The 21,930-nt window shown below is 40.6% G+C and overlaps 1 protein-coding gene across 5 annotated transcripts in view; it reads left to right on the top strand.

Moving 5' to 3' along the window:
* LOC133380514 (semaphorin-3D-like) overlaps positions 1–21,930 on the top strand; it is a 101,903-nt gene that overhangs the window by 6,746 nt on the left and 73,227 nt on the right. The window contains exon 1 of one of the 5 annotated variants that reach the window (XM_061617907.1): positions 12,167–12,196. The exons of 2 other annotated variants lie outside the window; for them this stretch is intronic. The gene's annotated coding sequence lies outside the window, so the exon portion shown is untranslated. Of the gene's footprint in view, positions 1–12,166; positions 12,197–14,262; positions 14,368–14,894; positions 14,934–21,930 lie in introns of those variants that run through there. 2 more of the 5 variants (XM_061617906.1, XM_061617908.1) reach the window with 2 other exon arrangements.

The following is a 21,930-nucleotide window of genomic DNA, read 5'->3' as shown; positions in this document are numbered from 1 at the left end:
GAGATGAACTTTTTCTTGCTATAATCAAAGGACTTTTTAGACTGGTCAATAGGGATGCTTTACTTAATCTTGTAAAATGCCAGGCATATTTGCTGGTGTAATAATTATCACCATAGTCTGTCAAATCAGATTTTGGATCTTGTAAGTCCTCAGGTTCTAGAAGTCAGACACACACACAGTCTGAAACTAGGACTTTGCTGGCGCTGGGTCTCATAACTGAAAGATATGTCCACCAGACGCATGAGTGCTGGCCTCATATGAGATAGTAATTCAACTATGGTGCTATAGTAAGTGACAAATAGCTGGTAAGATGTATCACTGAACACTAAAGTCAGGATCATTCAGACTATGGTATTCTCAATCTCTATGTATGGATGTGAAAGTTGGACAGTGAAAAAAGCGGATAAGAGAAAAATCAACTCATTTGAAATGTGGTGTTGGAGGAGAGCTTTGCACATACCATGGACTGTGAAAAAGACAAATAATTGGGTGTTAGAACAAATTAAACCAGAAGTATCACTAGAAGCTAAAATAATGAAACTAAGGTTATCATACATTGGACGCATCATGAGAAGACCTGATTCACTAGAAAAGACAATAATGCTGGGAAAAACAGAAGGGAGTAGAAAAAGAGGAAGACCAAATAAGAGATGGATTGATTCCATAAAGGAAGCCACAGACCTGAACTTTCAAGATCTGAACAGGATGGTTCATGACATATGCTATTGGAGATCACTGATTCATAGGGTCTCCATCAGGGCCAGCGCCAGGCATGCCAGGGCCCTTGGACACCAGCTTGTCCCAGCGCACACGCACACCCCACCTACCTATCTCTCCTGTCTTTTGTGGCTGTGTGCACTGGGCTGCCATTAACTACGATGGCAGCCGAAGTTTCACTAAGGGGCTGAAACCTCCGCCACCATCTTGGTTGATGGCATGCATGCGTGCTATGCGTGCACATCCCTGCCATTAACCAAGAGATTACTGTAGTACAACTGCTCTCTGACACCCTGCAGTGAGTGGTGTAGATTGCTGGATTTATCTGTGAAGGCCCAGTCCCTGGAGGGTCCTGCATTGCACTGGAGGTTGAACTAGATTCTAGTTGTGTATTCCCTTTCAAAGCCTTGTCTTGCCCAACACATTGCAAAGGTCTTAGCAGGACCCAATAATAATCTGATTGCCAGGTCTAGTAAAACTGCTTTCAAAGAACTCTCATATGGGCACTTTGCAAGGGGCTTAGTGTAAGGCACTGCAGGAACCACTAATCAGCTGACATCACATATGACCTCAGTTTCAGGGTAGGTGATTTGGCTGAAATGGACTCTCAAGCCCAAAGGGAGCCCTGGTGGGCCTATTTATAGACCCACAGGCAGAGGTTCACCATCCCTGAACTAAAGGGTTTTTGTTTATTTTGCCTCTTCCAACCTTCCCCCACCCCCTTCTGATTCATCCCCCTCAACCACCAAGCAGAGTTCTTCCATGTATTAAATCACACTTAGTGTGGAATAGTTATCCACTCACTTTTTATAGAGAACGCAGCCAACATCATTGTAACCTTGTTGCATTCCAATTTTTTCAGTGTTGTCCTCCCATTTTCACCCAGTCCAGACATGATTTTTGGCAGTTAATAAAATAAAATACAGTTGTAGTGTTTGCCTGTCCTGTGCGCACAGTCAAATCACTATTAAAATTCTGAAGGGTCTGATGCTTTTATTTTATTTGTAGGACTTCTTACATGGCCTTCACCATAGGGCAGGTTACAACAATATAATACTATTATTAATTAAATATATGTTTCCTATTTGCAGGTCCTGAATGTTTTAGCTTTCCACTGAATGTGCCCAAGGAAATAGATCCTTAATTGTGCCAATGTCAGATTCTGTTCCCATGGAGGGAGGAGGCTTTAATTCCTCTTTCCACTTTTTAATAGCAATAAACACTATTTCTTTATTTAAAAAAAATAAACATGAGAGGAAATCAGTTAAAAAAGAACACCTCCCCTCCCCTGGGAACAGAAACTGACAGTGGACTGGAGCAATTAGGGAAGACTGTTTAATTAAGAAGCTATCCGTCACTAATCTCCTAGCTACACTTAGCAGGAAGAAATAAAATGGGCAGGATCTGCAAATAGGCTGCTTTTAATTGATATAGGAAATTATTGTTGCCAAAAAATTTTTTACTACAGAATAAACATTATAAAATGATATTGGCCACGGGGGTGGGGATTTCTGGATAATACTTTGCTATATAAATCACTACCTGAACCTCTATTTTAATTCTATTAATAGTGGGAGCTGATAGTGGGAAAGTGATATCTCAGCAGCACTGAAGGGCCCTAGTGTGGAAGAAATCTCCTCAGGTTGAGAACTCCACGGATAGAATCACTCAACCACTTACTTATGCACCTAAAAATTTGCCACACAGTGGTTCTAATCACAAGGAGAGCTGGTCATATGCGGTTTCTGGCCTTTCACTGAGCCAACAGTTTTCTGTTCAACCTCTCAGGATTGCAGAAGCATATTAGTGCTTGGTTTGTCATGTGACCAGCATTCTCCTCATGGTTGTAACCACCACACAGGAAATATTTAATTGGTGACTTCCGGGAAGGGTGACTTAGCCTGTGCCTGCTTTTGAGACGGGCTCCTGCCTCAAAAGAAGCTTATTCAGATATATCAGTCAGATTTTTTCTTTTTTTGACTGATTAAACTTCTCCCGGGTAGGGAGAAACGAAGAGATTAACCTCAAAGCCTATTTTTGTTGGGACGACCAGATCTCATTAATTTATGGGACGAGGTCCAGCCGACGAAGGTGGGACGGATTTTTAACAACAAGCTCTATCTGTTAAAGCGAACGTTCATCTTATCTTCTAAGAGAGAACGCACTAACAGGCAAGCACCCTTCTTTCTATATTTTTCTTTTACTTGACTTAAATTGTTGCTGTTTAAAAGAGATTTGCCAGATTGATCGGTTTTTGACATCTCACTGGGGAGCCATAACTTCTCTCTGCTACTCACTAATTAATAGCTTATCTCTGTTTTTGTTGCAAAAAGCTGTCCTGGATTTGCATTCTAAAGATATACACAGAAGAGGGATTTCTATTCCAGATTTTTATTTTGAAGAATATTATATTGTCTGAGACTACTCTCTTTTTGGTTTATTTTATTTTGACGAATCTGTTTTCTGACGACCGCCATTAATTGTTTCGATCCTGGGAACTGCATTTTGTTTACTTTAGCATGGAAAGATAAGGCTGTCTGCTCTGTTTATACTGTGATGTCACCAAGTTTGGAGTATTAACCCAATTGTTGCTGAAATAAGAAGTGGTTTTCCTATATTTTTCTTTTAAAATGGCAATTAAGAAAGTGGCTGAGAAGCTGGAAATAACTATGTTTCAGAAAATAATGGATGAGATTGAGATAACGAAACAAAACCTGCGACAGGGTTGTAAGGAGCTGAAAATTGAATTGAGTAAAATGAAGCAGGAGATTAAAGATATAGGGTTCCCTGTGAGAGAGGTGACCCTGGAAGAGGTCCCTGTGAGAGAGGAGACCCCGGAGATTGGAACAAACGTGGAACAGGAAAAAGATTTGGAGTCTATGGACTTTAGAAACAAAATTTATTGTTTGGAGACACAGGAGATTAAAGACATAGGGGTCCTTGTGAGAGAGGAGACCCTGGAGACTGGAACAGGGGTCCCTGTGAGAGAGGAGACCCTGGAGACTGGAACAGGGGTCCCTGTGAGAGAGGAGATCCCGGAGATTGGAACAAACGTGGAACAGGAACAAGATTTGGAGTCTATGGACTTTAGAAATAAAATCTATTGTTTGGAACTCAATGTTATCTCTGAAGAAATTAATGAAGATTCTAGAGATAAAGTTATCAATGGCATGGATAATCTTCTGGACTGGAATGATGTGATGGAGCCCAATATAGAGAAAATCTATGGAATTAACTGCAGCCATGTGACAATGGAAAAACTTTCAAGAGATGACCCAGCGTATTTTGAAAAAAAGAACAGAGATATGATTTTACAGCAGTATTTCAGCAACCTATTCAGAATGGATGGCAAGAAAATATTTGGGATAGAGGTAATTCCCATCAGACTCTTACTATATGACTATGGCTTTGACAGCAAGATTATTATGGAATACTGATAATGGAAGATTGGATACTGAAATTACTGGACTTAACAAGACTACTGAAGATGGAAGATGGAAAATGGAACTAATAGGGATAATAGAACAATGGCTACTGAAATTATTGAACCTAACAGATTCTGATGTGATGGATTAATTGAAATGTTTATTTTGACTATGGTTATGACAACAAGATTATCATAATTAGTAATGAGATGGATTAATCGATATGCTTATCTGGAAAAAAAAATTGATAGATATATTTCTTAAAGAATTGAAACCTCTCTTTGACTTTTTGTGGAAAGAATAAAGTAATGTTTATGAGATTTGATCATTAAGTAAGATAACTACTGGAGGAAAGTGATTTTATAATATGACTTAAGAGACAGGATTGTTATATATTATAGACTTATAACTGATTTGATCTTTGACAAATGGGAAGTCAATATTTTACTCTTTATTTTTTATTTTTGTTTTTTTTTTCTTTTTTTTCTTTTTGTTTAACTATTTTTGATTTTGTTTTTTGTCTTTGAATGTTTTATGATTTTGTCTTGTATGTTTTATGAAAATCTGAATAAAAATTATTGAAAAAAAAAAAAAAAGGAAATATTTAATTGGTCACAAGTAACACTTGTGCTTTATAGTTTAGTCTGTGAACATCTCTGATGATGCCTTCAGTTCAGCAAACCATCAGGACAATGACCTGTTGAAAAGCACAGATGGTAGTTGGTCCACAGACCTTCATTTAGTAATTAAAGCATATGTAGACTACCTTTCATAATAAAATTGCAGTACAATTTAAAAACAAATACCACTGATATTGAGGAATTCCAGTAGATCTGCTAATAAAAAACAGTGCTTGAGAATGTCCTTGTGAATAGATATGCTTTCGCTAACTAGCAAAAGACCATCACAGTAATTGCCTGCCATATCTCTAGGGAGAGGTCAATCCACAGCATGTGCAACCACCCAGTCAGTATAACTTACCCCCACCTACCTAAACCTTCTAGGCTGTGTACACAACATACAGTTAAAGGGCATAATGTGTCCCAAAGAATCCTGGGAACTGTAGTTTGTTAAGGGTGCTGGGAAGTGTAGCTCCATGAGGGGTATACTACACTTCCCAAGATACTTTGGGGGACTTCATGTGCTTTAAATGAATGGTGCTAGTAAGTTTAATGTTTTGCTAGATCCTATCATGGGCATATCCATAGGGTATGAAATGTACATGAGTCATAAGAACATAAAAAGAGCTTGATGGATCAGGCCAACAGCCCATCTAGTCCAGCATCCTGTTCTCACAGTGGCCAACAACTTGCCCATAGGAAGCCAACAAGCAGGACTTGAGCACAAGGGCACTCTCCCCTTCTGAGGTTTCCAGCAACTAGTATTAGGAAGCATTCCACCTCTGACTATGGAGGCAGAGCATAGCCATCATGGCTAGAAGCCATTGATACCCTTATCCTCCATGTGTCTGTCTAATCCTCTTTTAAAGTCTTCCAAGTTAGTGGCCATCACTGCCCCTTGTGAATTCCATAGTTTAACTATGCCCTGTTTGAGGAAGTACTTTCTTTTGTCTACCCTGAATCTTCCGACATTCAGCTTCATTGGATGTCCATGAGTTCTAGTATTATAATAGAGGGAGAAATACTTTTCTCTATCCACTTTCTCCATGCCATGCATAATTTTATACACTTCTATTATGTCACCTTTTACTTGCCTTTTCTCTAACTAAAAAGCCCCCAAAGCTGCAACCTTTCCTCAAAGTGATATCGCTCTGTCCCCTTGATCATTCTGGTTGCCCTTTTTCTGAACCGTTTCCAGCTCTACAATATCTTTGTTTGAGGTGAGGCAACCAGAACTATACACAGTATTCTAAATGTGGCCGCACCACAGATTTTTATAACATCATTGTGATATTTGCAGTTTTATTTTCAATACCTTTCCTAATGATCCCTACTATGGATCCACAGTTGGCTCCGAGTCCAGAATAATACTCAAAGAGTGCTTATCAATGGTTCCTTCTCAAACTGGGCGGAAGTAACGAGTGGAGTACCACGGGGCCCAGTCCTGGGCCCAGTGCTCTTCAACATTTTTATTAACGACTTGGATGAGGACATACAGAGCATGCTTATCAAATTTGCAGATGATACAAAATTTGGGGGCATAGCTAATACCGTGTAAGACAGAAACAAAATTCAAAAGGACCTTGATAGGCTGGAGCATTGGGCTGAAAACAACAAAATGAAATTCAACAGGGATAAATGCAAAGTTCTACACTTAGGAAAAAGAAACCAAATGCACAGTTATAAGATGGGGGATACTTGGCTCAGCAATACGACATGTGAGAAGCATCTTGGAATTGTCATTGATCACAAGCTGAATATGAGCCAACAGTGCGATATGGCTGCACAAAAGGCAAATGCTATTTTAGGCTGATTAACAGAAGTATAGTTTCCAAATCGTGTGAAGTATTAGTTCCCCTCTATTCAGCACTGGTTAGGCCTCATCTTGAGTACTGCGTCCAGTTCTGGTCTCCGCACTTCAAGAAGGATGCAGACAAACTGGAACAGGTTCAGAGGAGGGCAACAAGGATGATCAGGGGACTGGAAACCAAGCCCTATGAGAGAGACTGAAAGAACTGGGCATGTTTAGCCTGGAGAAGAGAAGACTGAGGGGAGATATGAATGCACTCTTCAGGTACATGAAAGGTTGTCACACAGAGAAGGGCCGGGATTTCTTCTCGATTGTCCCAGAATGAAGGACACGGAATAATGGGCTCAAGCTGCAGAAAGCCAGATTTTGACTGAACATCAAGAAAAACATCCTAACTGTTAGAGCCATACAACAATGGAACCAATTGCCTAGAGAGGTAGTGGGCTTTCCGACACTGGAGGCCTTCAAGAGGCAGCTGGACAGCCATCTGTGGGAATTATTTGATTTGGATTCCTGCATTGAGCAGGGGGTTGGACTTGATGGCCTTATAGGCCCCATCCAACTCTACTATTCTATGATTCTATGAGTTTGCCTTTTTCATGTGACCAGAGTTCTCCTCATGGCTGTAACCACCACATGGGAAATATTTAATTTGCCATGAGTAACACAATAGCTGATAATGTTGTTGTATGCTCTGTGACCACAATTCAAGTATAACTACAAAATAGGACCCTCTCATCAATTTCTGTTTTTCGCCAAATGTCCACCTTTGTTTTATCCATGTTTTTGGTAACATCTTCTTGGAGACTATTTACAGCAGAAAGGAAGAATTATTGCAAATCTTGGCTCCTGGATTCTTAGAGCTGCTTCTCCGTCTAAATACAGCCCCCTGGAGGATTACAGAGAGGTCCCCTTCACGGGAGGGGAGCCCACAGCAGTCTACTCCTTTCCAAAGTTCCTGTATTAGAAAGACTAATGTGGAGTGACGATATTCCAAGGAGTCAGGCAAATCGGTCCTAAAATAGCTCTCAGTAAGAACTTTGAGGTAGAGAAGGCTGAAGAGACTAATCCCATGTGAAAATACCAGTGCAGCTCAATTCTAGGCACATTTACTCAGAAGTTAACTCTTACTGTGTTTAATGGAGCTTACTCCCAGTATTTGCATAGGACTGTAACCTTAGACTTGGGATACTTCCATAGTGTTATTATTTTTGGATGGAATTCCGTCACATACCAGCAAATTCAGGTTGCACGGTTAAAGTTGATTGGGAGATCTTGTGCAACAAACCCACTTCCCCAAAAGATTGGACTTTTTGCTATAAGGAAAGTTACAGAAAAATGCACTGAGAAGTATGAGATCACATTTGCTTTGATGCAACATAATCTAATCTCCCCTCAAATCAGAATGAATGCTCATTAAATAGCCAGCACCATCTAATCACCCTGCAGACAAATCCAGAATGAATGCTCAATAAACAGATCATCTGGAAGCACCCTTGAATTTTATATAGTTACTCCTGGCTTTGTTTTGCTTTTATTAACAAAACCGAGAGGTGCTTCATATACAGTATTGCAAGCAAAAAAACTTGTCGTGCAATGTGTGGCAGGGAGAAACATGTTTTAAAATGCAGCAAATACAGAACTTGGAGCCTGAAGCAATCAGCTTCCAAGCTGTGTGCCTACCCACTATTTTCAGACATGTTTTCAGACTCCTTCACACTTGTGGTGTTTGCCTCAGAACCACAGGAACTTGCTCTTCCCTTATTAGTATCTAAAACAGAGGGGGTTGTTGTTGTTGTTTAAATCCTGGGTATAGGCAGACTGAAAAAACAGGGAAGAAATCCAAGCAGAAAAGCATGCTGGTGCCATTACTTTGTGCTGCACATTTAGAAACAAAATATCCACAGATCAGAACATAGGGTGTATTACAGACTTAGTATTACCCATTAAAGTGGCATTATTTCATTTGGTCTACTCTAAGTAGGTCTGTAATATAACTCATAGCCATAAACATACATACTGTGTGCCTTATGGTACATATAGACAAGAGGTCTGGCTTTATAACTTCCATACATAAGTACTTAAAAATCTTCACCATTCTTGGTTTTGCTAGGATAATAAGATCCCTGAGAGGCCTCTAGGCCTCCCCATATTGTAAGCCACCACCTATTCAAGATTTCCAAGGATATAACTCTAACTTACAGTGGCTGGGTTAAATTAATAAAATAATTTTCACCAAAAACTATGTGTGTTGATAAATACCTATTTGGGCTGCTCAGCTGAGAGATTAAATGTGTAGTGGGACAGAAGTGGGAATAGACTGAGTTCAAATGATGCAACATACCTGGCAATAGAAATGTACAAAGAAAAAAAGAAATGTAATGGAGCAAGGCAGAAGGGGGATGGGGAGGGCAAAGCCATGAATTTTAAGTTTGATTCACTAATAGGCAAAAACTCTTGTGGTTTAAGAACGTACCTATAGCCCACAGATATTTCTATCAAACTTTAAAAAGCAGGGCAATTGGGCAGCTATAGCGAATGCACCAGGGGAGCAGGAGACCTGGCCTCCTCTCTGAGATATTGTACTGCCCTACAAAGTTGTCAAAATGCAAACACAATTTGGGTTGGTCTTTCACAGTCCAATACACTTGCTGTGTAGCTTGCAAGAATTAGGTAACATGTGCCTCTGAGCATATGAGCAACACCTGCCATCTCCAAAGATGGATAATTATATTTTTTGTATGTTTGTTGGTGTTCTTCTTACTTTGCTTCTTTCCTGTGTTACGAATGTTTCTACAGAGAATCTAAATGAGAAAATTTTATTTCCCTCATTATTCATCCTACAAATCTGTGTCAAATTTATTTTTATTAATTTCAAAGCCTTTTTATTGGTCAATGTCATATGATGGTGAAGACAGCCTTTTGTGTTTCAAATTGGAGATTATGTTCTATTTCTATTTTGGGTGCATTAACAGTTGAATCTGAAACTGCAGTTTGATGTAAAATCATGCTGATTACAATATGTTGCTACATCAGCAATGACTGTAGCTGTTGGAAAAAAAGAGGATGCATGTTTTCAGCCTGCTATGTTTAAACCACTTTATTTAGGCAAGGTGGGCACAGTCAATTAAAAACATAGAGCACACCTAGAATTTTGCTAGAACATATTTGTGTTTTAAATTGTTTTTAAAATATGTGTTTTAAACGTATATTTGTTTTTAATGTTTTTTAGTTACTGTAAACCGCCCAGAGAGATTTGGCTATGGGGCAGTATACAAATACAATAAATAAATAAATAAATATTTCACCTCCCACTGTTTTATCTTGTGCAAATTGAGACACTCCTGAAGTCCACTGGAGACTATTCTGTAGAAATCAGTGCCATTATTCCACAATTATGTTTGGAGTTTTTTTAGTGTAAATTTTACAAAGCGTTGGTGTACTTCACATATTCACAGAAACAGAAACAAAAGAAAATGATTTCCTATAGGAAACTTCACTAAAATTGCAAAGTAAAGCAGACATATTTAAAGTGACCATCTGAACTATATCCTCTGTCTTAATAATGTTGCTTCCTCCCTGCTAAAACAAGATCAGCACAGCAGTCTTCTTTCTATTATTTGGGCTGATTTCAGATGTTGCCACCACTCACCGTATGCTCAGAGGCACATGTTACCAAATTCTACCAAGCTACACAGGAAGTGGATTGAACTGTGAAAGACCAACCCAAATTGTGTTTGCATTTTGACAACTTTGTAGGGCAGTACAATATCTCAGAGAGGAGGCCAGGTCTCCTGCTCCGCTGGTGCATTCACTATAGCTGCCCAATTTCCCTGCTTTTTAAAATTTGATTGATAGATATATCTGTGGGCTATAGGTACATTCTTAAACTGCAAGGTTTTTTGCCTATTAGTGAATTTCCCTGCTTTTTAATCCAGGAGGTAAGTAATGGGATCCAGTCCAAGTTTGCTGAGAATGGATTGATCATTTGCATGCTTATTGAGTTCAGTGGGATTTACTCCCCTGCAGTCATGCTTAGGATAGGTGAAATTGACCACAGGGGATGGGGAGGGGAGGAGGAAGGGGAGGAAATGCAGAGGGGAGGACTGGGATGGGAGCAGGCAGGACGGGGAGGGGAGAAGGACAGGTTTGATCATTTGCATGTTTATTCAGTTCAGTGCAATTTACTCCTGTGCAATCATGCTTAGGATAGGTAAAACTGACCAGGGGGGGGGAGGGAGGGAGGACTGGAGTGGGCAGGGGAGGAGGAGGAAGGGAGAGGAGAGGGGAAGGAGGGGGAAAGCAGGTCTGATCATTTGCATGCTTATTGAGTTCAATGGGATTTACTCCTATGCAATCATGGTTAGGATAGGAAAAACTGACCATGGGGAAGAAGGAGAGGGAGGAGGAAGGGGAAGGAGCAGATTGGAGGGGGGCCAAGGGAGGGGGAGGGGAGGGCAGGTTTGATCATTTGCATGCTTGTAGAGTTCAGTGGTATTTACTTCCGTGCAATCATGCTTAAGATAGGTAAAACTGACCATGGGGAGGAGGGAGGGGAGGGGAGGAGGGGGAAGGGGAAGGGGAAGGAGGGGATTGGAAGGGAATGGGGTGGGGTGGGGAGGGAGGGGCAAAGGAAGGGGGAGGGAAGGTGCAAGAGGGAGGGGATAGAAGGGAGGAGAAGGGAAGGGACGTTTGATCATTTGCATACTTTTGAGTTCAATGGGATTTATTTCTGTGCAATCATGTTTGAAAATGGAAATGGACTGCCTTCAAGTCGACAGGACTTATGGTGACCCTTTGAATAGGGTTTTCATGGTAAATGGTATTCAGAGGTGGTTTTACCATTGCCTTCCTCTGAGGCTGAGAGGCAGTGACTGGCCCAAGGTCACCCAATGAGCTTCATGGCTGTGTGGGGATTCAAACCCTGGTCTCCCAGGTCATAGTCCAACACTGACCTGGGGGAGGCATGCGGAGGGGAGGGGGAGGGGATGAGATTGGATGGGTGGGCACAGGGCAGAAAGGAAGACCCTTTCCTTTCCAAAAGGAAAACATTGTGAACAGTATCATTGCTTTTCAGCGTTTCCCCCACCTTTTTATTCTACAGCAGGCACATGTAGCCTCCCACCCAAATTTGAACCAAAGCTGTGTCTTGCCACATCCACACCAGGCCTTTATTTCACTTTAGACAGTCATGGCTTCTCTCAAAGAATCCTGGGAAGTGTAGTTAGTGAATGGTGCTGAGAGTTGCTTGGAGACATCCTGTTCCCCTCACAGACCTTCAATCAGAATGGCTGACTGTTAAACCAGTCTGTTCACTGCAGCTCTGTCAGTGGAATAGGAGTCTTCTCTCAGCACCCTTCACAAACTACACATCCCAGGATTCTCTGAGGGAAGCCATGACTGTCTCAAGTGAAATAAAGCTCTGGTGTGGGTGTGGCCCTTTTATTAGCCAAGCCCAGCAGCTGTGAGTCTGGCATTTAGAACTCTGACAGTTGGTTCTTACTGAGCATGCCCCGTGTTATGATTGGGTTCAAGCCAAAATTTCTTAAATTAATTAAAAATCAGCCAGGCATTTTTTTTTAACTTTTAAACTGCAGAGGATGAAGGTCAGAGTATGGAGCAAGGTCAGTATTAGGATTACAGGTACTTTGTGAAGATGGATAATTTTTAATGAATTTCAACAGATTATGAGAACTCTGACAGAAAAAAGTCCAAAGGAGCTCTTGGTTTTTTTTCTCTTGTTAGACTTTGAACTCTCTGTTCTCTCTGACTGTTTTGTGTATTGGCATGAAAATTTACAGGGTTGTTAAGCAAGCGTTCCTGAGTTCAGGACTACTATAAGTTTTGTAAGGTTTTGTTTTGAAACAACCTTATGGGCAGCATCAGAATGGCATGGGGGTTATTTTCAATTTAACATTGCAGAATGTGAAAAATCCACACTGGCTATAGTATATAGCCACTCTTGTGGCTGTATAGTATATAGCCACTCTTGTGGCTGTATAGTATATAGCCACTCTTGTGGCTGTATAGTATATAGCCACTCTTGTGGCTGTATAGTATATAGCCACTCTTGTGGCTGTATAGTATACAGCCACTCTTGTGGCTGTATAATAAAACTGAGGGTTGGAAGACACTGTTTAGTTTGGTGGCTCCAAGACTATACAGGTATTAGAGATAGATGGATGATCCTCATCTCCTATAGATTAGCATGTCCACAAGTTACTTTGTACCTCAGGCCACAGCCTTATTACATTTTTATTTATTTTGCAGTATTTTTATCCCTTTCTCCCACTTACTTTAACCTCAGTAAATTTTGATTCACTGTCATTGAACATTTAATGTTTTGTGGTTAAGGGAGCAGGGTGAGGAATTGAGATGGGTTGGTCAGCTCTGGGACCTTAATGTTCAGAGGCAGTATTCCCTTTTTAGTTCTCAAACACCCTGATGTGCTTTGTTTTTTGAATAAACTCCACTTTTCTCCAAGGAGTAAAGGCCAGGCTGGTAAATGCTTGAGAGCAATTGGCTTGTACCTCAAAGTATCCCATTGGACAGTAAACAAACACTTTATTGTCTTAGTTTAGGGAGCAGCAAGGCTCCTCTGGACTCGGTTGCTGAACGGAAGTGTGACACACACCCCTTCTGTGTTTTGTATTATCCATATAAGCTTCTGGTGGAATACTTCACTTCAGCTTCCAGCTCAACAACTACCAATTGGATCCATGTTGGTAACCTAATAAGTTCATATCATCATTTGGCGGAGAAAGACAATGGTTATGTCAAATGTTATAAGAAAAGGTGCATACCATTATTTCCACCTTTTATATTGCAAGCTCAGGAACAGAGACTTGTACCTGCAGCACAGGGAGTAACGCTGAATTGCAAGAGCACTAGAATAATGGCCCAGGATGTCCCCCATCACATTGCTACTGTTGCACAACCAAACATATGAGCAGACTAACAGAAACTAGAAAAGGAAGACATTTCTACACTAACTAATGTCATTGAAAATGTATGTAGATAGAAATCTTGTAAATGAGATGACATGACATCACCAAAAGGGTAATGCCTGTTTCTCATTGTGACTTTCTTCTGCTAGTTTCTTTTGCTGTTCTCCATGGTTCAAAAGTTGAGCTTTGCTGGACAGAGAGTAGGGAGGGGTGGAATAGTCTTGGGTAACCCTGAACATTAATTAAACAAGCCAGAGCAAGAAAATGCCATTTATGACAGGTCGATCTTACTCTCCAAAACTGCAGTAGGGTTAAGTCTAGGGTTGCCAGGTCCATGGCCTGAGACTGATCCTGTATCTTTAGGAGAAGAGAAGGTCAGCCAAGCACAGGTGTTCTTGCAACTCTGTAGTGAGAAAAACCACAAGGTGGAATTTTCCCTTCCCCCTGCGCAACTTTTAAAGATACAGAATACCCCTTGGAGGCTGGGCCTGGCAACCAAGAGGTCTTCTGTATCTTTAAAAGTTGTGCAGGACGAAGAGAGAATTCCACCGTGTGGTTTTTCCCGTTACAGAGTTGCAAGAACACCTGCACTTGGCTGTCTTTCTCTTCTCCTAAAGATACAGGATCAGCCTCAGGCCCTGAACCTGGCAACCCTAATTAAGTCACACCTGCATACTAACTCAAACACTAGCTTTTATAGTTGTAGAGTGTGCTTCCTTCTAATACAGAAGCCACAGCAGAGGCAGACAAGTAGATAACAAGGCTTCTAAGGACCAGCCCAGTTATATACATCCCTGTCTGGAAGACTCCCTCCTTCTCCTCCTAAATTCTGGCCTTCTCAATATAGGGTAAAATGCCTGATTTCTCAGGGCTACGTCTTATATAACTTTTCAAATAAGGATACTTATACCCATGTAAGAAAAGAAGGAATATATAATGTGATGTGGAAATAACCATGTGCATGTCTATTTCATTCCCAACATATCTATTAGCTTCCCAATGAGTACAGAAGAAGGGAAGAAGACACCAGTACATTCCCATATTACATTTTGCGCTGTTATCACTGTTTGTACTATTATCACCCTTTGTCAGGACATAATTCAGCAGGACGTCCTGGATCTATGCTCTTCAGCAATTCAGTTCTTGGGACACCACCAAGCTCTGGTCAAAGGGATGAACTCACAATAACCTAACAGGTAACCAAAGAAGCCACACAGATAGCAATAGGACAGAGCAGATCATCTACCATGGCTGGACTCCCATAAATACTTCAAAGATAGGGTTACTTTCTCATCTGAATACCACTGGGGCTCAGCTTAATTCCACTGTCCTGGCCTTACCCAGTTTTGCTCCTGAGATTTATTCCCAGTGACTTCATAGGAGGCAGATCTCTTACCGTCTTGTCCAAAAAAAGGTAATATGAGACATTGCCCACAGATTCTGAGAGCTTTCAGAGACAGCAGAGAGATGCACTGGGGAATAAGGCATTCTAGGGAGGCCAAAGGTCAGGCAGGGATAACTTCTGCCAAAGAAAAGGGCACTGTTTCCTAGACACTGAAGGAGCAGAGAATAGTTCAGAAAGACCACCTCAAAACCCAGGACATCATTTACAGCAATCCCAGCTGAAATTTCTTGACAAGAAACAGACAGAAGGCTCCCCCCCCTCCCTACCATGCTCATTAAAATACTTTCCCTGGACCTCTGCAAACCCTCCCACGTCCACTTCTGCTATTCCAATTACAGCAGGAAGCAAGGAGGAATACAGATAAGGGGGGGGGAGCTTTTTGATTAAAAGAAAATACTGTATAGCTTTCATGTTTCAAACCTGGGAGGGAGACAGACTTAATGAGAGGGTTCAGAACTAGGGTTTTAAGAGAAACTGATTGAATGCTTAGCTCTGAAATGCATTTATCTCCAACCTGAAAGATGAGGGATTATAGGATCCCGACAGAGAAGAATGTGCTCCTTAAATGTTATTTTATTTCCTTTTATCTCATGGAGATTTCCATTTTGAGCATAGTTTTGGGCATTGCCGCTCTCTTAGCTCAGTTCTAGCAAAGTCAGCTGCAGAATTCCTAAAACAGGTGCAGTAGAACAAGGCTCTTCTCCCTCTTACTCCACCTGTTTCTTTTTTTCCCATTTAGCATTCTGCCCTGTTGCCCCAGACAGACAACCTAGAGCAGATATTATCTCCAGACATCATCATCCCTGCTTGGACTGCTAGTATGGGCAAGATGAGATAGTGGCTATGATGGTGACATGTGTCCCCTAAGAATGTGACTGGGACCACCCACTTTTTTCACAGAGACTATTGTACAGTTAATAGCCACAATTACTCCTGGCATGCATTGATCTGATCCAGATTTGAGTGGATGACCTAGAGGTGAAAAGCCTTTGTATTTAAATCCTATGCTTTCTCCAGCCTACCCTTTCAATGAATTGACTACTTGTGACAGTGATGAGTAGGTTATGCTTGTTTGAGTCAGACAAGTGTTGTGTATATGACCACACACAATGCCCTGCAGTCCTAACCTACAAACCCTATACTATACCAGTCTTAGTCCGTGTTCGGCAGCATTTTGCTGTTCTCCTTTTCTCTCTAAGTCTATTGTCAGTATTTGGGGATTCTTTGGCTTTCCATCACAGGCTTGTCACAACTAGATTGTGAAATCAATCTCTTTAAAATAAAAGGTGATGCTGTTTATTATATTTAGGATCTGTTGCATTTCATGTGCACACTTACTGCGCAGTTGTCTCTGTATAGGTTTTTCAGACCTTTGCAGGGCTTTCTAAACCTGCAGAATCTGTTGACAAGAGATGACACTGGGTAGAGATGTGAAGGCCTGGGAGGGGAAATGGAAAAACTTAGGGAGGGGGAACCCATTGTTGTTGGGTTTTTTCCCAAACCCAAAATAATTTTTCTATTTTTTCCCTGAGCCTTCACATATTTAACAATGGGGCAAGAAAAGCAAGTGTGTACACGAGAAGTAGCCAAAGTGGTGTCTTGCAGATGTTTTGGACTCCAACTCCCATCAGCCCCAGCCAGCTTGGCCAAATAGCAGGGATGATGGGAGCTGTAGTACAACATACATCTAGAGGGTGCCATATTGGCTACTCCTAGTGAACACCATAGAAAACAATTCCTCTATTATAGCACCTTCAACTTTTAAAAAACCACCTTGCTACAATGTAGATTCTTCCGTCATAAAGCGTATCAGTGACAGACGGTATAAGAGATAGAAAGGCAGACCTTGTAATCCCAGCCAAGGTGAGACCCTGTTTGTTTCAGCTTTGTATTGCCTTGTAGCTCCAACTCCAAGGTTTCAATCCTATACCCAATTCATGGGAGTATTAATATCCATTGAACAGTGTAGGTTACTTTTGAGTAGACAGTATAGGGTTGTGCTATGAGCCTGGCAAAATGAATGGCAAGAAAGTTCCTCAGTTGGACACATCACATGCCACCAAGAATTTCAGTTGTTCTGCTAAATGGCAAGCCATGTGTTAGACAGGTGATGGGTGTCAGTTTCATCCCACATGAAGGAATCCCTATGTAAAGGGCACTGGGGAATGTAGGTCTTTTGAGGATTGTGTTGCTTTTGATACATTATTCAGTCTTTAGGCACACACACTTGTTTTTTATACTTTCCCTTTGGGGGTTATCAGTACACTTGGCACGTATTAATAAATGAAGATTCTCCATGCCATTCTGAACTGGGTCACTCTGAAATGAATGGCACATATGCTCCACTGCCTTTCCAGGCAGGCTTCTAAGCAATGTGTTGCCAAACGGACCTGCGAAAAGGACTGTGTCTGTTAGAAACTCATATCTGATTTATTGGGTGGTAAATGGAATTGCGTTTTTGCTGCCCAGAATTAGGGTCTGGGTTGTAAGATTTTTGTGTGCTACAAAGTTGCTCAATAACACTCTGTGAGAGATCAAACCAGTAAGGACCTACCTGGGTAGGAGGGAGGGAGGGTGTGGTTATTGTGCTGTTCGTATTACTTGAGATGGGAGGTGGGTGAATGAGCTGATTGTAAATTATGTTTAATGCTGTTTGTCATGTGAGAAGTGGTTGGCTGGGGATTAACTGCATTATATGCCTACGGTTGGCGGGAATGGCTGAGAGTGAGGATTGTATGTGGAAGAGTCCTAAGGGTGTGCTTGGGAAAAGTTACTGTGTGGAGGGAAGTGTGGGCACAGCTTCTCCTTTAGCAGTTTGGTTTAGCTGCTAATGATACTTTAAAATGTGGGGTTTTTATTGTATTTTTGAATTTAATTTTGTACCTGTAACGGTTTCTTATGTTCAAGAGGACATTCTGTTTTGCTGCAAACTGCTCTGCTTTAAGTATGGGTTTTTATTTTTGTGCTCGATTTTTCAATGTTCATGTGCAGTGTTTTGTTCTGATATTTTATAATGTAGTTGTGATGTTTTAAAATATGCTCCAAACTGCTTACAGATTTTTTTAAAAATGTAAAGAGATATAGAAATTATTTTAATAATAATGATCCATCTTTGCCTCTTGCGCTGTATTATCCTTAACCCAGCAAGACTTCTATTAAAGAAACCACCTTTTGACAGCAAGTGTTGGACCCACCACGGGCAATTGCCACAAGCATTTCTTCTGCATTTGCCCAGTAAATGGATGAAAAGCTAGATGAGCGAAGAGGCCTCTGGATGCTATTCACATACAGAGCCTGGCATGTGAGGAGAAAGGCCTCTACAAAATTGGCTTTAGAGGAAATAGATGAGTAAAAGAAAGGGGCCTAAGAAGGAGAGGAATTTGTTTCCTTTCCGCCATCTCACTTGGAGAAAAGTGACAGCTGCTCCTTATTGACTCAGCCTAGAAGCTTGCTGCAGCTGCATCCTTCTCCTTGCACTGTACTGAGGAGAAAGAACTAAAACCGTAATGCCGTGTAGGGCTATCGGATGCCTCCAACTGTATGGTGTTACATATTATTCTAGAGCATCAAAAACTCATTGGATACAATGAATGCTTCTTATTTTAGAACAAGGTAGGCAGCCCCACCATCTTCACCCCCAGCATAATATAACCCACGGCACTTTTGTGTCATTGGCTTTAGAGCTTTGATCTGGCTAGAGAAGGCAAGTATATTGCATGTGCAATGTGCACATGGAGTAGAGACACAGTCATGTGAATAAACACATGCATACAAGAGCCAGTAAGGCACATAAGCGATAGATGTGGCTCTATATAAGTCTACATCAGCAACATCTACTTTATTAGACTTTAAAACATTTCACCCAACCCAAACCCAATAATATTTTTACATGCTGTCTATGAGAAGTTCCAGGGGCAGCACTACAGGGTTGATTTTGTTATTTACTTTCCTTTGGGTGAGTCTGGAGACTTTAGTGCAGGGATGGGGAACTTCCAGATGCTGTTGGACTCCAACTCCTATCAGCCCCAGCCAGCATGGCCAGCTGTGAGGGACACTGGGAGCTATACTGCAACAAGATTCCCCATCACTGGTGTAGTACCTTTGTAACACTGGCTTTATTTACAAATATGCAAGGAGCACACAACAGTAAAATTAAAGTGGTTACTGAAGCAAGCAGAAAAACTATTGGTCCTACATCAGACAACCAGAAAGAGAGTGACCCTATACCTCACGGTACTTCACTTTCAGCCAACTCTCACTATGCTCTCTCTCCTCTTCCCCCCCTCAACTTCTTTCTCTCCAAAGCTGCTGTTTCTCCAACACACACACACACACACACACACACACACACACACACACACACACACACACACACACACACACACACCACTTGGTTTGAGACCCTACTATTGCAGATGAACCATCTATTCAAGAACATCTAGACCCAGTAAAGGAATGTTAAGGTTCTTTTGTGAAATCCTTGACTCCTTTTTTTTATCATTAATTTTTATTCAAATTTTCAAAGACAAAAAACAAAACAAAACAAAAACAATTAAACAATAAAATAAAATGTCGACTTCCAATTTGTCGCAGATCAGTTATAGGTCTAGAATATATAACAATCCTATCTCTAAAATTATATTATAAAATCACATTCCTCCAGTAATTATCTTAATTAATCATCAAATCTCATAAACATTATTTTATTCTTTCCACAAAAAGTCAAAGAGAGGTTTCAATTTCTTGAAAGATATATCTTTCAATTTTTCTCCAAATAAACATGTCGCTTAATCCATCTAATTCAAATCTGTTAGGCCCAATAATTTCAATAGCCATTCTTCCATTATCTATATTAACTCCATCTTCCATCTTCAATAATCCTGTTAAGTCCAGTAATTTCAGTAGCTATTCTTCCGTTATCAATATCCCATAATAATCTTGTTGTCATAGCCATAGTCCAAGTAAACATATCAATTAATCCATCTCGTCAAATCTGTTAAATCCAATAATTTCCATAACCATTCTTCCATTATCAATATTAATTCCATCTTCCATCTTCAATAGTCCTATTAAATCCAGTGGTTTCAGTATCCATTCATCCATTATCAGTATCCCATGATGATCTTGCTGTCATAGCCATAGTCATATAACAAGAGTCTGATGGGAATTTCCCCCATCACAAATACGTCTTTGCCATCAATTCTGAATATGTTGTTGAAATATTGTTGTAAAGTCACATCTCTGTTCTGGGTGCATCTCTGCTCTGTCACATATTTGTAGTTAATTCCATAATTTTTTTCCATGTCAAGCCCCATCACATCATTCCAGTCAAGAATTCTGAATATGTTACTGAAGTATTGCTGCAAAGTCATATCTCTGTTCTTCTTTTTTACAAAATGCACTGGCTCATCTCTTAAGAGTTTCTCCACTGTCACATATCTGTAGCCAACTCCATAGATTTTTTCTATGTCAAACTCCATCACATCATTCCAGTCCAGAAAATTATCCAAGACATTGATAACTTTACCACCAAAATCTTCATTAATTTCTTCAGAAACAACGTTGAATTCCAAACAGTCAACTTTATTTCTAACATCCATAAAATCCAAATCTTTTTCAAATTTCACATTTGTTCCAATCTCCAGGGCTTGTAGCTTCCCTATCCCATCAAACTCCTCTCTCACAGAATCCACTATTTCTTTAAGCTCCTGCGTCATTTTGTTAAGTTCAATTTTCATCTCCTGTCTACCCTGTCTCAGGGTTTGTTTCGTTATCTCAATCTCACCCATTATTTTCTGAAACATAATTTCTTCCATGGTCTCATTCACTTTCCTGGTTGTCATTCTTAAAACCACAGAGACAAAAATTATTTCAGCCACAATTGGGTTAATATTTCAGGCTTGCTTGTATCAGTGTAGACAATACAGCCTGCCTTATCTCTATGTGTTCAGGAATACAAAACAAACTTAGTTCCCAACATCAAAACAATTAGTGGCGTCGTGAACAAGCAGATTCGTCAAAATGAAATAGACCAAAAAGAATTTTTTTTTCCCCCTCCTCGAAATAGAAATCCCTCTTCCGTTGATATCTTTAGAATGCACCTCCAGGACAGCTTTTTGCGATAAAAACAAAGATAAGCTTTTTCGATTTCTTTCCTCCTTAATTTCGTTAGTGAAAGAGAAAAGCCAAAACTCACCTAAGAGTTCTTCACAGCTGATTCATTGACAAATCTCTTTTTTGCTGCACCAATTTAAGCCAAGTAAAAAAAGAAGATAGAAAGAAGGATGCTTATCTGCCTGTTAGAGTCCGTTTTCTTTAAAGAAAAGATAAACATTTCGCTGTAATCAGCTAGAGCTTGATGAAAGTCCGTCCGGCATTGCAGTTTGAACTTTCTCTCATAAATAAATGAAATCCAGTCCTCCCCACAAAAACAGGCTTTGGGGTTGATCTCTACGTTTCTCCCTGCCCGGGAGAAAATCTTTATCAGTCAAAAAGAGCGTTGTGACTGATTTTAGAGCTGAAAAAGCTTCTTCTGAGACGAGAGCTCGACTCAGAGGCAACACAGGCAAAGCAACCCTTCCCGGAAGTCCGTGAAATCCTTGACTCCTGTTGATAGCCACTGCAGGCAAAACCACAATATTAGACCCAGGGAAAGCAATGGGACAATCAGAATATATGTGCTGACACAGACCTCTATGCACGCACAGATGAAAGGCAACTCTTCTGGGGTGACTGAAGAGCAGGAATTATTCCTGAAAATTCATTTCACGCCTTAATAATGAGCAGGTGTGAGTCAGCTGTCACTCACTTGAAGCCTGGCTTTTGGCACATCCTTTTGCCTTTGGCCAAGTCCTTGGTTCTTCTCATCCAGTTGTAATCACTGGCAATTTAAGACTGCTGGATGTATCCCTACTGTTGTTAAGGGTTGTACTTGACCAGCAGTATTTTGGTATTAAATTACTACTGGAAGACTCAGCAGTCATTTCAGTCATTCCAAGGGAAGTGA

This window comes from Rhineura floridana, chromosome 3 (assembly GCF_030035675.1).
Source record: "Rhineura floridana isolate rRhiFlo1 chromosome 3, rRhiFlo1.hap2, whole genome shotgun sequence".
Lineage (NCBI taxonomy): Eukaryota > Metazoa > Chordata > Lepidosauria > Squamata > Rhineuridae > Rhineura > Rhineura floridana.
Note: the sequence above shows the minus strand (reverse complement) of the source record. Positions and strands in the feature narration are given on the sequence as shown.